The sequence below is a fragment of the Desmodus rotundus genome, chromosome 6, assembly GCF_022682495.2.
Source record: "Desmodus rotundus isolate HL8 chromosome 6, HLdesRot8A.1, whole genome shotgun sequence".
Lineage (NCBI taxonomy): Eukaryota > Metazoa > Chordata > Mammalia > Chiroptera > Phyllostomidae > Desmodus > Desmodus rotundus.
In genome coordinates, this window is record NC_071392.1 from 26,133,166 (window position 1) to 26,150,376 (window position 17,211).

Genomic DNA, 17,211 nt, shown 5'->3' on the forward strand with positions numbered 1-17,211 from the left:
ATTGCTGGGTCATAAGGTAACTCTATGTTTCATCATCGAGGAATTTCCAGACCATTTTCTAAAGTGGCTGCATCTTTTACATTCCCATCAGCAATGTATGAAGGATTCTCTTTCTCCACATCCTCACCTGAATTTAGCTTTAAGCAATATTACTTTGCTCAGAATGGTGGAATGGAAGAAGAAGGCAATACCCTGGTGACTTAGTGGAAGCCGTACAAGCTCTGGACTGCCTACTTTCCAATTTCTTTAATGTGTAATAAAACAAACCTTTATTTCATGTAATTCATTGCTATTCTGGGCATCTGGCAATGGCAGCCTAATAGAATTCCAAATTTTGTGGTCGTATTTGCACATCTTGAACCTGGGAAGCCATCAAAAAAAGTATCATTGACTTGAATATGTAAGGATTTTTTTCCTTCCAGTCTTTTGTTTTTTAATCATTCTGTTCCACTTTGGAAAACATACATTATTTCCTTCTTAATTTCAGATCCCATCATTCAATAGCCATTCACTTCTTAGAAATGGTTTCAGTTCTCCCTAGCACCTTGTGGGTGCCCTGCAGGAATGAAACCACCACCTGATACCCAGGCGCGAACAGAAGTGCTATCAGTGGCGCAATTTTTGAAATGGGAAGAAACGCACTCATTGTGGTTTACATAGAATAAGCACAAACTTAGTATTTTCTCCCTCAAATATTATCCTAGATTTTAGGACAGCATTAATAATGATGAAAAGTTATTTAAAGCCTTATCTTAAGCTCTCTGGGAGCCTTAGGAATTTCAGCACCTTTGTGTCTCGCACCTGTTCACCTTTAGACGTGGTTTTGAAGCCACTTTCAGCTTCCATGGCAGGTTGTTAGACTCTGCAGCCCAGGTTTTCACCTTGATCTTTGGGAAAGTGAAAGGAAACCTGAGTCATTCGTTATATAAATTAGCCTTTTTGCCCACTTCCCCTAATGCTTGCGTTCCACTTATCCGTATTTTGTGAACACACAACCTGCCATTCTACTGGCTTTCGTAACAAGTGTAAATATCTACCACAAAGCCTGTCTTTCATAAATAGGTTTCTAATACTTTTCCTGAAACTAGTACACCGCCAATGGTGGAGAGGAGAACATGATAGTCAGGAAATTTTGTGATTGATTTCTCGCTCAATGTTTTAATTAACTGACTGATACATTCGACCGACATTTGTTGACGACCTACTGTGTGAGAACGAGCACCTCATTCTGTTTTGTAGAAACCTCATTTTTTCAAACTCATAATATGTTTTATGCATAAGTTAATGGTTCTTGGAATCAAATATTTAAAAACAAATATCTTAATCATGTTTCTTTTGCAAGGAAGGCCTTTTTTCCCCTCATGTTAAGATTTGGCTCCTCCCCCGCCCCCACACACCTTTTCCTTCTTAAAACAGGAAAATCATTTAGCTTGTGTTGTTAATAGGTCAGTTTGAATGCACCTTATAAAAGCCAGATATAGAAACAATGTGTTTCTCTCCAAAAATTTCTCCTGAATCTCAGATTTTCAGTAATTTGCTATTTTTATACCATTTCATTATTTATTTACAAACATTTATTAAGGACCTCGCTGAGCTCCATATTTTGTGCCATTCTGAGACAGGCTCAAACCTATCAATGATTAACAGAACCCCCAAAGAATATATCCAAAGAATAATGTTGACTTTATAGGTTATATATATTTCTAGAGCTGTACTATCTTATTACCTTTCTATTAAAATGACAACATCTTCTCCTATATAGTTTCGCTATCCATTTGGGTCGGCCATATTTCTATCTTGAGATTAGCTAAATCTCTTGGTTCAGACAATCCTGGATGCAAATTTCTCCTCGATATCCTATTGCTGAATGCCTTTCTGGCACGCTGGGTAGCGTTTGCATTTGTAAAACGGGAATAACAATTTTATCTGCACTGTTGGGTTGCTGTAAGGATTACATGTAAAGTATATAGCATATGTGCCTGGCACATAATGAGCAGCCCGTTCATGTTAGCTGTGGATTTCAAATGTTTGCATCCTTATTCAACAACCATCTTTCCTTCCATCCTGTTAAATTGTTTCAATAAGTGACTACTCAATAAACTTTTTAACAAGTATAGACCATAACCAGGGATTGAGTCATAGCACATTGGGATTGCTTTTCAGCGTAGATAATTTTGGGAATTACCTATTCCAGCCCTTTTCTTCACGTGATCACTACAGGGTACCCTGAAAACATGGTTTGATTTTTTCCTGATGACAAAGGATAAGAGAAGATGAAATTACTATAAGCATCAATAACTCAAGTATAAAAGATATGTGACTATATGGGAATGAAAAAAAAATATACATACAGCTCCTCCCCACCCCCCAGCCTTTTTCTTTCAAGCCCAAACTTGATTGACAGGTGCAGGCCTCTGTAACTTTTCTTGGCACTGAAGTCATGAAATCTCCTGTTCCCTAAAGCCACAAAAATCTATAGTGGAAGCAGGTAGCATGCCCTACACAGGGCACAGTGGGAAGCCTTTACTACGCTCCCACCTGTCGGCCAGGTTATTGTGACGCAGAAGCTATGGATACGTGGAACACCCGCGGGAGAGCAGGGGCGGGGTCTCCCGGGCGGCCAGCGGAGCAGGGGATTCCCCAGGTGGTGGGAGTGGAGGAAAGACCCCAGGGAGTTGAGAGTGGGAGACTCACTCGCCCCGTCCCGGACCCGCCCCAAACAAAGTGAGGCCATAGCCCCCTCCCTCATCCAGATCCCGAGGTTCTGCCTGGAGGGTTCTCGAAAAGGGAGAGGTAGGGAAAGAGGGCGGTGGCGGTGCCCGGACTGCCGGCGCCCGCTCGCCCCCGCCGCTGCGCTGCGCTGGGGCGCGCGCGGGATCTGCGGGTTGCTATTCCGGCTGGCGGCCGCCACCGCAGGAAGGACAGGTTCCTGCGCTCCCCCGCCCCTTTCCCTTGCCTTCTGCTGACGCTGACGTCGGTTGAGGGAGCTGGAGGGACGCTCGGACCGCTGCCGGGAGGCTCCTGGGGGCCGGGGCCCGAGGTACCTGCCCTCCGGGGCCCGGGTGGGGGTGCACCGGGCGGGCTGCAGGCTCTAGCGGGAATCGCCCTGCAGCCAGGGCGATCGGGGGCGCCAGCCTGGGATTGCCAATTCTGCTCTCCGCGGGCGGCGTGTGACAGGCGGGTCGCCTCCTCCTACCACTGATCCCCGAGTGGGAACCTCCGAAGCCCCTTACCCTCCCCCGCCTGCTCCCTCGGGCCTGGGAAGGTCTGGCAGATGCGCGCGCCAAGAGAGCGTGCGTCAGCCCCGGGGGAGCCGGAGGAAAGCGTTCGGGGCTCCGGCCCCATCTCTCTCTCCAGCGCCCAAGCACCCCGACCCACGCCAGCCCACATCACCCACTCTTGCCTAATCCCCCAGCGACTCCGGCCCCAGGACCTCAAGGTCCTTGCGACCGGGGCTGACTTGTTGACAAGTTCACCTGCCGCGGCGCGTGGTGTTTGCTTTTTCTCTCCACCCCATTGCCCATCCTTGGCGGAGGTGGCAGGGAGCAGATGGGTACCTCTTTATAACCACTAGTGCCGAAAGGCCCGAGCTTGGTTCCCAGCGAAGGAGGTGGTCACTAGCCTCGGACCTGATTGGAGCAAGAGACCCTAAGCAGGCCAGATCTCTGCAAACCCTGACGCGCCCGTTTCCTTTGGGTGTTGCTGACGCCTCCTTTCCTGACCCGGGGCTATTGCAGCTCCTGCTTCCTCTAGAAACGAACATATCCTGTTATTATGCCTGCTGTTATACAGAACGACTCCCCATTAATCTTCCACACCGTCTTTTTACCTGGAGTGCTCCCTAGGCCCCTCAGCTTTTCGCGGGCGGGGGGGGGGGGGGCGTGGAGGGCGGGGAAGAGAGGGTCTTAAAAGTACTGCGTCTTTCACTAGCGTTAACTGCCTGGTTGGGGAGAGTCCTAGTTTAGAAAGAGAATCAGGTTTCCCTGTGTTTACATAGCATGAAAAATCAGCATTAGAAAGGGTGCTGGGTAGCAGCCTTAGTAACCGAGATCTGGTAACTTTATAAAAATGATCAGGGCCTGGGAAAACACAGCACCAGCTGGTTTGAGAATGATATTGAATGTAGGAAGCAAGGTACAGAGGTCATTAGCCATTAAGGCTCTATAAATTATGACTCACTACAAACATGTTCGTTTCCAAACATTTCAGTGAAGTGTATCCAGAGAAATCTCAAATTGGCTCCTGTCGACATTTAGTTTAGATTTCCTGAGATCGATACTGTTCCTGGGGGGTCGGGAAGTGAAATGGGGGAATACTTATTGGTTTGAAATTAATGCTCCAGGCTTAGTTTCTTACCTTCTTACCTTCTGTTTAAAATACCCACATTCTAAACATACTTTTAAGTGGGTTTTCAAACGAGTTTCTTGTTAGGTTTTAGTTTTGAAACATCATGTGTAGAGCAAACCATAGGGGCAAAACCCACTTGTATTCTTAGTAGTTCCATTGTCACTGGTTTTAGACCATCATGTGCTTATATATTTAATTGCAGAAGATGTGGCTTTCTAAATGTATCTTTTTTGTGTATTATATAGGTAAATACTTGTGCTGTGTATATTAAAAATGAAAAGATCTTTAGAAAATGATGGTGAAGCTATTGAGTACAAATTATAATAGTGACGAAACCTGAGGCTAGAAACACTGCCTGTGGATACTTCGCCCACAGGTCATTAAATGCTAAAGACACTGGATGGGAAATGCCTGGACAGTGCATTTTATAGCTGTCTTCCCCCTGTTGGGTACACATGAGTATCTACCTGATTGCTTTCTCTGAGCATCTTTATCTTGCTCTGAGCATTTCTCTCTCCACGTCAGCTGTGTGAAAGATACACATTTTGGTACCCAAGGGAAAAGCTTATATATTGCTGTGTCTTCAACATGTTTGACTAAACAGTATGCTTTTTCAGGTGCAGGCAGTGTTATCGGAGACAGGGAGGTGTGGCCACTGTGAAGTGAATGACAGGTCATGAACTCTCAGGTTACAGACCCCTCCTCATGCAGGAGAAGGCAGGGAAGTTAATAGGCCACTTGGATCAGGAAGAGTTTTTCTTCTTCACCAGTTGAGCTTCATAGCTAGAAGCCTGGGTGGCAATATATAGGATCAGTGCACTGGTCGCTAGGGTAATTTTTACTCCATCTGCATGGTCAGATTTATGGGGACCATGGACCCGTTCACTATCTGCATGTTTTTGTTCATTAGATAACATAGGTCACTAATTAATTAACTTCATTCCCAGCCTCACCTCTCTCTAGAATCTGCCTCAACTGAGCTTGACACTCAAAGACTGATATAGGATAAACTTTTCCCCCGACGAACTTCCCCCTCACACACACACACACACACACACACCATCACATTTATCGGCATGGAGGGTGTACAGAGGGCACACAGGCCATGGATCCCAATGGAGCAGGGTTGGAAGCCCAGCTGCTACAGCTAACCAGCCATGTGCCCTTAAGCTCTCTACACCATCATTTCCATACCTACAGAGCAAGAATATACACCTTGTAGAGTTCTGGTGGGGAGTAGACATAGTACATGTTGACCTTTAACAAATAGCCAGCTTTTTCTCCAGAAAAATCGGTTTATTCCTGAACAGCAAAGAATTGCAATTCAGGACATGTGGTCTAATGGTGAACCACTTGTTAATCCAGGGAAACAAAGGAGAGGAATGCTCTTTTATAGACTTGGAGGAAATTGAAAGCTGGAAGTATAGTGACTTTTCATTGGCTGAGCTGTGGCAGTCTCCCATTGGCTGAACTGTTATTGGGCGAGGAAGACTGTTTTTCTTCTGCTGCTGAGGTAATAAACTAGTATCACCTCCTGTCAGAGATGCAAGGCATGTCTCCTTCTGTTGGGGTCAGTGGGGTTCTTGAATGACATGTGTGAGAGTTTTCTAAATGAGGTTTCTGTTCATTTTTACACATATAGAAAATGCTTTACATAGTAACTAGGACTCAAGTAGTAGCAGTAAATTATTCTTCCACATGCTAAACATAGGTGCTATTTGTATCTGAAAAGATGCTACTCCTTTCCCCTAGTGAGAGGGCAGGTGTTCCAGTTTGGTTTTCAGTAGTTCAGGTGATGTACCATTACTGAGAGTTTGGGCTTTCTAGAATACTTCAGAAGTTGGGGGATGCAATCGGTGGTCCAGAAACAAAGCAAAGCTAATTTGTTCCCATGGGGAAAGATCTTCCACATCCCTGCCACTCAGGTGTGACCTATAGACCAGCAACAGTGGCTTCCCCTTGGAGGTGGCTAGACCTGCAGAATCTCAACCCAGCCCCCAGGGCTCACTGAATTTGAATCTGCATTTTAACAAGATCCCGGAGTGAGCCACGTGTACATTAAAGTTTGAGGGGCATTGTTCTGACCTGGCATTTATCAAACTTTTCTGTCCAGTGGAATCATTTGAGGGCTTGTTAAATGCGGATTCCCAGCCTGGCTTCTCCCATCTCCTGTTAATACCTCAAGTGGCTCTGGCATCCAGGGTCCTTCCATGTTCTTCAGGAAACACTGCACCAAATTCTTTATCCAACACAGCACTCTAAAGTGGGCCAGTGCCCTCTTTCCTTGACAAAGGGACATATTATGCCCCCTTTAAGGTAGGTAGGTATTATAATCACTATCTGATGGAAAAAAAATTAAGACCACCTCCATGATGTCCTGGATAATGTGTGTGGTAGAAGTACCTTGAGCCTCTGTCAATCCTGGTTGACTCTGCATTCACTACTTCAACATCCAAATACATGCACTCTGTGTGTGTGTGTGTCGTTTTAAATATTAATGAATCCCACCAGGACAGGGACGACTGTACATAATAGGGCATTTAACACGTGCTTTTAAGCTTCCTTCTGTGTGGCTGTAGACCAGTTCCTTAGGATAACTGATTTTCAGCTTCATCCATAAAATGAAGATGATGTTTCCTTGGCAGTGTTACCAGGATAAGCGTAACGCGCACAAAGCATACAGCTCAGTGTCTGAAAGTGTTTGTTTCTCAACTAATGGTAACTCCTCAGCCCAGTGGAAACCTAGTGAGAGAGAACGTTCATGGGAATCTGAGGAAATGGCATTGCTCATGATGAGAAGTCTCTCCTGCTAAGTCAGAGGACATCATTCACTGGGCCTTTGACCAAATCAGACAAGTGAGGTCACTACTGAGTTTTCAGCAAGCATTTGTTGGGTCTATGCCATGCGTGGGTCCCAAGATAAGATCCTGACCCTACCCTGCTCAGCAGGAGCCTAGAGCCTGGTAAGGGAGAAATAGAGAAGTCAGCTGACAATCATGTTTTAGCAAGAACATAGAGGGATGATGCCCAGGCCTGCCAGCCAGGTGGGAGAGAGAAGAGAGAAAACCTGAGAAGGTTCATGGAAGAGGGGATCGTTGAGCTGAGCCTTAAAGGACCAATAGGAATTTGGCAGGTGAAAAAGGTTGGGAATGGAGAGGAAGAGTTCTCAACAGGGTATCCAGAAGTGCAAAGGGAGAGAATACTGGAAAGGAGTCCTCGTGTGCGTGTGTGTCTCTTACTAGCTGAGTGATCTTGGGTAAGTTTATCATCTGTGATTTGAGACTTTAAGTGTAATAATCAGGGTAAGTACTGGATTGATTTCAATTATTTGCTGAATAGTTATGGTGGTGGTGGTGGAGGTCTTAGTGGAAAATACGGGACCAGAATTGTCATTAGAATTAGAGAAATTAAAGAGGTCAATTTTAGAATACATTTAACAGAAAATACATAAAATTAAAAGAAAGAGACCGAAAAAGACAACGGAATGCAATACAATACTGTGCGGTGGGAAACACGAGGTACATGTGTTCAGTGATGGACCATTGATTATATTGACAATGGTACATCGTTAGCCCCGAGACTCTAGGTCTAGTGTGGGAAGGCACTCTCAGTCTAGGTGGTGAGAGTACTTGTGCGAGGAGTGACTGTAAAGTATTGCGGCTACTTTCCCAGAGCACACATTAAAAATCTCTTCCATTACTTTCCATCATCTCTCACATCCTATTCTCTGTTCCCAGAATAGGGCATGGACACCAGTACATGAAACCTAAAGGTACTTAGGGGAAATCTAGCCTTCTCTGCATGTTTCTGGGGGAGTGCATCCGAAGCCAGAGTCCAAGGAGCTAATTGTGATAAATGGGTTCCTTGTAGGGAGGAACCCTGACAGCCACCAGAAGTCCAACAAGGTTTTGCTGTGCGCAAGCACCACTGCAGTAATGGATTTGGGACTAACACAGGGCCCGAGCCTATGATTAGGAGAGGTTGGGTTTTTTTTTAGAAATAGAGTCCATTATCCATCTCTTTCATCCAGTGGTAGAAAAGAGTGGTTAAAAACAGGAGCTCAGGAGTCAAAAACACATCTGAATTTACTAGTTGTTGGCTATGGCCAAACTACTTCACTTTTCTAAGCTTTTCTTTTCCTTTTTGGTAATAACTTTATTTTTCAATTACAGTTTCCATTCTGTGGAAATATACAGAATAGTTCTGTGTATTATTTTGTACTAATTTCAGTGTATAGCATAGTGGTTAGACAACCATATACTTTACAAAGGCAAAGATGACCCAGTTAGGGCGCCTGTCTTCAGGGGACTTGCAGTCTGGTGCAGGAGATGAAGATGTAATTAGCTCATTGCAGGAGAGTAATGGGTGTGCAGGGTACCACCAGCATGGGGCAGTTAATTCTTCAGTGGTGAGGGCAGGAGTGCAAGGCCCCTGAGGGGTGGCAGGGTGGATGTTGTGTAGGGGAAGGCTTCGTGGAGGAGGTGACATTTGAGGAGAGTCTTGCAGTAAGGTGTAAGTTGGCCAACTGGATAAAAGAGGGGAGGGCATTTCAAGTGGAAGGAAACTTTGCAAGTGGCACAGTGTATAAACGAAGGCTTCAGCACTCTGAAATGACCAGAGGAATAGTTCTGTGTGAGGGATAGCAACGTATTTTTGGAAAGGGAGCCAGAATGTGAAGAGGCTTGGGTTTTTTGCCAAGAAGTTTGGAATTTTCTCTGGTGGGAGGGTGGTATAATTAGATTTGCATATTATAGTAATAGCTAAGACTGTGGTGTAAAAGATTGGAGTAGGCAGATACAGGGATGTTACCTCTGAAGGCCTAGACCAAGTCCTGGATGTGAGTATAGAAAGGAGAGGATGTAGCTAGTAGCTTTTTAGGAGGTAGAATGCAGAGAACTTGGAGACTGGCTGCAAAATATGAGAGAGAAGTCAAGTTTTCAACCTGGGCCACTCAGTGGGTGTCATGCTGGTAATTAACGTAGGGGCCGCAGGAAGCAGATCAATGCGGGGGTAGAGACAGAGGGAGATAAGTTTAGTTTTAGATGTGCTGAATTTGAAATACCAATGGGATATCCAGTTGAAGATTACAGGAAGGAAATCTCCAGAGCATCAGATCGGCCTTTCCACCTCCTTACTGTCATCTCTGGGGGGGTGTTCGATTCTGGAAGGCAGTGGCATGCAGCTGTTGGTTGAAGCCACAGAAGTGGATTAAATCACCTAGAGAGCAAGTGAAGTGTAATAGAAGACAATCAAGTTTGGAACCTTATAGATCACTGATATTTGAGCTGTAGGTACAGAGGAAGAGGAGCTAACAAAGGAAATAGAAAAGCTAGCAAAAGTGTAGATAGTGTTTCCCGAGAAATCAAGGGAGGGAAGCTCAGTTAAAGGTCAGGTGAGCTCAGCGCTTGAGTTGGGCATAGACTGAGAAACTTTGTTTGGTATGGCGGGGAAAGGATCCAGGCTGTGTGGGCTCAAAACTGCAGAGTGAAGGAGGAAGATGGTAACTAGAGGAAGAAAGAGGTGGAAGAATGTGGGTTCAGGGCAGGAAGGGAGGTTGGTTAACTTGAAAGAGAAGGGATGATGGTTGGACTAAAGGTGGAAAGGGGCAGGGTGGTGAGGTCTATCCCTTGTGGAGAGAAAGAAGTGAATAGCAGTGGTTATAGTCATGGTGCTGGAAAGTTCCGAAGAAGTGAGCAGTGGTGCAAAGGAGTGGAAGCTGTGAGAGCAGGTGCCCAGTGCAATGCCAATGGTCATTATTCCCTGAAGGGCACGGGGAGGGAGACTGATCATCCTCACCCTGGGGAGTTTTCTTCCACCTGCTGCTCGTTCCTCGGTGTTGCCAAGGGCATCTTTGTGAAGTGGGTAAACTTTGCAGTGGTGCCAAACCACTCCCCCTTTCTGCTTCCTGCTTCTCTCTGCACTGCTGACCTGGAGCTCTGGGCCTTTGGGCTACTTCCTACTTACTCCGTGTACCCTGCCAGGTATACGCCCAATGGCCCTGTCTTTCCTGATCCCCATCAAAAAAACCAGTCCTCTGCCCTATTCACTGCAGCAGGCTGCTATTTAATCCTGTAAGGTTCTTTCCTGAGAAAGTAAAGGGAACCTGGAAAAGGGATCTTTTATGAGTTCTCACATAACACCAACTCATGACCCAGTAGAGATAGACAAGGTGGCTCTGTCAGTGGGGGTACATGAAAATACAGTGCTTTCTCTTGTTGTCTGCTTCCCTTTGCTGCTGACTTTTATTTTAATGTCCTCTTTTTGCTTCTCCCTCTCCTGCCTTGGCCGCCCTCATCCCTTGCTCTTAAGCCAGCCCAAACTCAAACATGATTTAGTGACCACAAGTTTACCAAGGGGAGTCCTTGAGTCCACGCCATTTCCAGAGCAAGGAGCTGTGTACAACAGAGACATTTGATGAACCTCATGTTGGTGTCTGTGTGCTTCAGGAATGTAATACCAATGAAAAAGACTCACTATGCACCTTGGGAAATTTTCAGTCCCAGGCCTCAGTTCCCTGCTCTTTGAAAAGAGATTAGACTAAATGATCTATAAATTCTCTCCAAGCTCTGAGTGATCCTGTGGAGACATAAAGAAATTACTTGATCATCTCGTTAAGATGCTTTATTATGAATTTAATGTTAAAGAAGAAGAACCTTGTAAACATTAGTGTCTCCCTAATTGGTCTGATTGTTGACATTATGATAAATGTGTAATTTCATGGAGTATATTCATGTACACCTGTAATATTATTAACCATTCATTTACTTCTGTATATTTGCATATAAATTATATAATAGAATTTATGTATTTTATATTTGTGGTATATATGTTTCTATTGAAATTATTGGGGTGACATTGGTTAATAAAGTTATGTTGGTTTCAGATGTACAGTTCTGAAATACATCATCCGCATATTGTACTGTGTTCACCACCCCAAGTCAAGTCTCCTTCCAGCACCATTTATCCCCCTTTACCCTCTTCCACCTCCCCCTTACTCTTCCCTTCCCTCTGGTAATCATCATACTGTTGTCTGCGTCTATGAGTTTTTTGTTTAATTTTAAATTTTTCTTTAATTTTTTTGTTTTTTGCTTAATCTATCACCTTTTTCACCCCCCTCCCCTGTGACAGCTTTCAGTCTATTCTCTGTATCTGTGAGTCTGTTTTGTTAGTTGATTTTGTGTCATTAGATTCCACATATAAGTGAAATCATGTGGTAATTGTCTTTTTCTAACTGGCTTATTTCACTTAGCATAATACTCTCCAGGTCCATCCATGCTGTTGCAAAAAGTAAAATTTCCTTCTTTTTTATGACTGGGTAGTATTCTAGTATGTAAATGTACCACAGCTTTTTTTACCTACTTATCTACTGATGGACACTCAGGCTGCTTCCAAATCTTGGCTATTATAAATAATGGTGCAATAAACATAGGGATGCATATATTCTTTTGAATCAGTGTTTTGGGTTTCTTCACATATATTCCCAGAAGTGGAATGGCTGGGTCATAAGGCATCTCCATTTTTGACTTTTGAGGTATTTCCATACTGCTTTTCACAGTGGCTGTACCAGTCCATATTCCCACCAACAGTGCATGAGGGTTCCCTTTTCTCCACATCCCCTCCAACACTTGTTGTTTGTTGATTTGTTTATGATGGCCATTCTCACTGGTGTGAGGTGGTATCTCATTGTGGTTTTAATTTGCGTCTCTCTGATGGCTACTGATGCTGAGCATCTTTTCATATGTCTCTGGGACCTTTGTATGTCCTCCTTGGAGAAGTATCTGTTCAAGTCTTTTGTCCATTTCTTAATTGGATTATTTTTTGGTGTTGAGTTTTATAAGTTCTTTAAATTTTGAATATTAACTCCTTATCAGATGTATCATTGACAAATGTTTTCCCATCAAGTGCATTGTCTTTTCATTTTGTGGTTTCCTTCACTATGTAAAATGTTTTAGTTTGATGTAGTCTGATTTAGTTTTTCCTTATTTCTCTGCCTCAGGAGATATATCAGAAAAAAATATTTCTATGAGCAATATGAGATTTTACTGCCTATGTTTTCTTCTAGGATTTTAATGGTTTAAGTCTAACATTTAAGTCTTTGATCATTTTGACTTTATTCTTGTGTATGATGTAAGAAAGTGGTCTAGTTTTATTTTTTGCATGTATCTGTTCAATTTTCTCAACACTGTTTATTGAATAGACTATCTTTACCCCATTGTACATCCTTGCCTACTGTGTCAAATATTAATTAATCTTAAAGGCATGGATTTATTTCTGGGCTTTATATTCTATTCCATTGATTTATATGTCTCTTTTTATGCCAGGACTATGCTGTTTTGATTACTATGACCTTGTAATAGTTTGATTTCAGGTAGTGTGATTCCTTCAACTTTGTTCTTCTTTCTCAAGATTGCTTTGGCTATTTGGGATCTTTTGTGGTTCCATATAAATTTTTGGAGTATTTGTTCTAGTTCTGTGAAATATGCCATTGGTGTATTTATAGGAATTGTGTTGAATCTATAGATTGCTTTGGGTAGAATGGACATTTTAGTGATGTTAATTCTTCCTAATCATGAACACGTTATATGCTCCCATTTATTTGTACCTTCCTAAATTTCTTTTTTCAGTGTCTTATAATTTTAGGAGTACAGGTCTTTTACATCCTTGGTTAAATTTATTTCTAGGTATTTTATTTTATTTTATTTTTTTATGCAATTGTGAATGGGATTGTTTTCTTTATTTTTTAAATGTATTTTATTGATTATGCTATTACAGTTGTCCCACTTATTCCCCCTTTGCCTCCCTCCATCCAGTACCCCTGTTCTCTCCAGCAATCCTGCCCTTAGTTCATACCCATGGGTTGTGCATGTAAGTTCTTTGGCTTCTCCATTTCCTATACTATTCTTAACATCCCTTGTCTATTTTGTACCTTCCAGTTATGCTTCTTAGTCCCTGTACCTTTTCCCCCATTCCCCTCCCAGCTGATAACCTTCCAAGGGATCTCTATATCTATGAGTCTGTTCCTGTTCTGGTTGTTTGTTTAGTTTGTGTTTTTAGGTTCAGTTGTTGATAGTTGTGAATTTGTTGCCATTAATGTTCATAGTTTTGATCTTCTTTTTTCTTAAATAAGTCCCTTTAATGATGAACTCCTTTAGCTTTACCTTGTCTGGGGACTTTTTAGTTTGATATAGTCTGATTTAGTTTTTTTCTCGTTTCTCTGCCTCAGGAGATATGTTCATAGTTTGGGAAGTACTTTATCTGCCCTTCCATTCTAAATGATAGCTTTGCTGGATAGAGTAATCTAGGTTGTAGGTCCTTGCTTTTCATCACTTTTAATACTTCTTGCTATTCCCTTCTTGCCTGCAAAGTTTCTTTTGAGAAATCAGCTGATAGTCTTTTGGGAACTCTTTTGCAGGTAACTCTTTTCCTTTCTCTTGCTGCATTTCAGATTCTCTCTTTATCTTTAACCCTTCTCATTTTGATTATGATGTACCTTGGTGTGGTCCTCTTCGGGCCCAACTTGTATGGGACTCTATGTATATCTATTTCCTTCACCAAATTAGGGAAGTTTTCTTTCACTATTTTTTCAAGTAAGTTTTCAATTGCTTGCTCTTCCTCTTCTCCTTCTAGCATCCTGATGATTCAGATGTTGGGACATTTGGAGATGTCCCAGAGGTTTCTTATTCTCTCCTCATTTTTTTTTTTTGAATTCTTGTTTCTTCTTGCTGTTCTGGTTGAATACTTATTTCTTTCTTATGTTCCAAATCATTGATTTGAATCCTGGCCTCGTCCCCTTCACTGTTGGTTCCCTGTGGATTTTTTTAAATTTTACTCAGTGTAACCTTCACTTCTTCCTTTATGTTGTTTCTGTATCCAATGAGTTCTTTGAGCATCCTGATCACCAGTGTTTTGAACTCTGTATCTGATAGGTTGGTTATCTCTATTTTGTTTAGTTCTTTTTCTGGGGTTTTATTCTGTTCTTTCATTTGGTCCATATTTCTTTGTCTCCTCGATTTGGCAGCCTCCCTGTGTTTGTTTCTGTGTATTAGGTAGAGCTGCTTTTACTCCCTGTCTTAGTAGTGTGGCCTGTTGCAGAAAAGGCACTTGTAAATTGTATGGGGCAGAACCTAGGTAATCGCCTGGGCAGAGCAACCTGCTTTACTGCTTTGGTGCTCTGTGTGGGGAGAAGGCTTAAAAAGGGGACAGTGCTGCTGCCTGGCTTCTGGAGGTTTGCCCAATGACTTTACCCATTCCCCATATGCTGGTGCCCTTCCACCTATTGCCCTAGTGGGTAAATCCTAGAGTGGCTGGGTTTGCATATGTTCTAAGACTGTTTGGCCCTTTAAGCAGAGTTCCTGAAAATGTGGCTGTTTCTTCTGCTGCCTCAAACCCCACTGGTTTTTATAGCCAGAAGTTATGGGGGGTTATCTTCATGGTGCTGGAATCTTGGGCTGTGTGATCTGGCCTAGGGCTGAGATTGCTTGCTCCCAAGCTATCCCTCCAGATTTTTATCCACAACATGTGAATGTGGGACCACCCTTCCCCCCACCCAACTGCCTCTCTGTGCCACAATGCATCTCCTCACCTCTCTGCCCTTCTTCATGTCTTCACCCCTCCTACCTGTCTGGATGAATGTGGCTTGGTTGTCAAACTTCCATACAGTTCAATTTTCTCACAGTTCTGGGTGTTACTTGTTTAGAGGTTTAGTTGTAATTCTCTCTGTGTTTGAGCAAGGAGGTGAAGCATGTCTACCTATGCCTCCATCTTGATCAGAAGTGTGGGTTGGGATTATTTTCTTAGTTTCTCTTTGAGATAGTTCATTATTGGAGTATCAAAATACAACTTGTTTCTGGATATTTATTTTATATCCTCCTACTTCACTGCATTCATTTATCTCTTCTAATGGGTTTTTTTTTTTGTATCTTTAGAGTTGTCTATATATAGTATCATGTCATCTGCAAGTAATGACAGTTTTACTTCCTTCTTTCCAATTTGGGTGCCTTTTATTTCTTCTTCTTGTTTGATTGCTGTGTCTTGGACTTCCAGTACCATGTTGATAAGAGTGGTGAAAGCAGACATCCCTGTCTTGTTCCCAATCGTAAGGGAAACTCTTGTAGTTTTGCCCATTGAATATAATGTTGACTGTGCATTTGTCATGTATGGCCTTTATTGCATTTAGGTATGTTCCCTCTATTTCTACTTTGGTGAGAGTTTTTATCATAAATGGGTGCTGGATTTTAGCAAATGTTTTTTCTGCATCATTGACATGATCATATGGTTTTTAGCCTTCATTTGTCTATGTGGTGTATCACGTTTATTGAGTTGTGGATATTGTACCAACCTTCCATCCCTGGAATAAATCCCACCTGATCATGGTGTATGATCTTTTTGATGTATTGCTGTATTCGGTTTGCTAATATTTTGTGAAGATTTTAGCATCTGTGTTCCTCAGGGATATTGGCCTATAATTTTCTTTTTTTGTAGTGCCTTTATTGGGTTTTAGAATTAAGGTAATACTGGCCTCATAAAACAAGCTTGGGAGTTTTCCCTCCTCTTGGAATTTTAATAATCATTTGAGAAGGATAGATGTTAGTTCTTTCACTTTTTGGTAAAACTCACCTGAGACTCCATCCAGTCCAGTACTTTTGTTTGTTGGGAGTTTTTTGATTAGTGCTCAATTTCACTAGTGGTATTCTCTCTATTCAGATTATCTGATTTTTCCTGACTCACTTTTGGAAGATTTTATGTTTCTAGGAATTTATCTATTTCGTCTGGAGTGTCCAATTTATTGACATATAGTCATTCATAACATTTTCTTACAATGCTTTGTATTTCTTTGGTGTCAGTTGCTACTTCTCTTCTTTCATTTCAGATTTTATTTATTTGGGTCTTCTCTCTTGTTTCCTTGATGAGTCTAGTTAAGGGTCTGTCAATCTTGTTTATCTTTTCAAAGAATCAGTTCTTGGTTTTATTGATCTTTTGTATTATTTTTTTAGACTCTTGTTTATTTCTGCTTTGGTCTTTATTACATCATTCTTCTCACTTTGAGCTGTGTTGTTCTTTTTCTATTTCCTTTAGCTATAAAATTAGATTGTTCATTTGAGATTTTTCTTGTTTCTTGAGATGGGCTTGTAATGCTATGAATTTCCCTCTTAGGACTACTTTTGCTGTGTCCCATGAATTTTGGGTTTTTGAGTTCTCATTTTCATTTGTTTTAAGGTATCTTTTAATTTCTTCCTTGATCTCATTGTTAACCCATTCACTGTTTACTAACATGTTATTTAGCTTCCATGTCTTTGTGTATTTTTCAGTTTTTTTCTTGTGATTAATTTCTACTTTCATACCATTATGCTTGGAGAAAGAGCCTGATATGATTTTAGTCTTCTTAAATTTATTGAGACTTGTCTCCTAACATGTGGTCTCTCCTACAAAACATTCCACATACACTTGAAAAGAATATATATTCTGCTGCTTTGGGCTGCAATGCTGTGAAGATATCATGTAAGTCCATCTGATCTAGTGTGTCATTTAAGGCCACTGTTTCCCTGTTGACCTTCTGTCTGGAACATCCATCCACTGACGTCAGTGGGGTGTTGAAATCCCCTACTATGACCGTATTACTGTCAGTATCTTCCATTATGTCCATCAAGATTTGCTTAATATATTTAGATGCTCCTATGTTGAGGGCATACCTGTTTACAAGGACTATATCCTCTTGTTGGATTGTTCCCTTTATCATTATGTAGTGTCTTTGTTTGTCTTTTTGTATAGCCTTTGTTTTAAAGTTTATTTTGTTGGCCCTAACTGGTGTGGCTCAGTGGATTGAGTTCCAGACTGCGAACCAAAGGGTCACATTTAATTCCCAGT

At 42.1% G+C, this 17,211-nt stretch overlaps 1 protein-coding gene and 1 long non-coding RNA gene across 17 annotated transcripts in view; one reads left to right on the plus strand and one right to left on the minus strand.

Moving 5' to 3' along the window:
• Positions 1-498: 498 nt before the first annotated feature.
• Positions 499-3,713, minus strand: LOC123478372 (uncharacterized). Its single transcript, XR_006653556.2, has 3 exons — positions 3,558-3,713; positions 2,186-2,250; positions 499-887 (listed from the first exon to the last, which is right to left on the minus strand). It is a non-coding gene; the product is annotated as an uncharacterized lncRNA (long non-coding RNA).
• The window catches only part of ICA1 (islet cell autoantigen 1), a 137,684-nt gene continuing 123,306 nt past the window's right edge, over positions 2,834-17,211 (plus strand). For 6 of the 16 annotated variants that reach the window (XM_053926461.1, XM_053926466.2, XM_053926463.2 and 3 more), the window contains exon 1: positions 2,835-3,040. The gene's annotated coding sequence lies outside the window, so the exon portion shown is untranslated. Of the gene's footprint in view, positions 3,041-17,211 lie in introns of all 16 variants that reach the window. The other 10 variants (XM_053926468.1, XM_053926465.2, XM_053926467.1 and 7 more) reach the window with 4 other exon arrangements.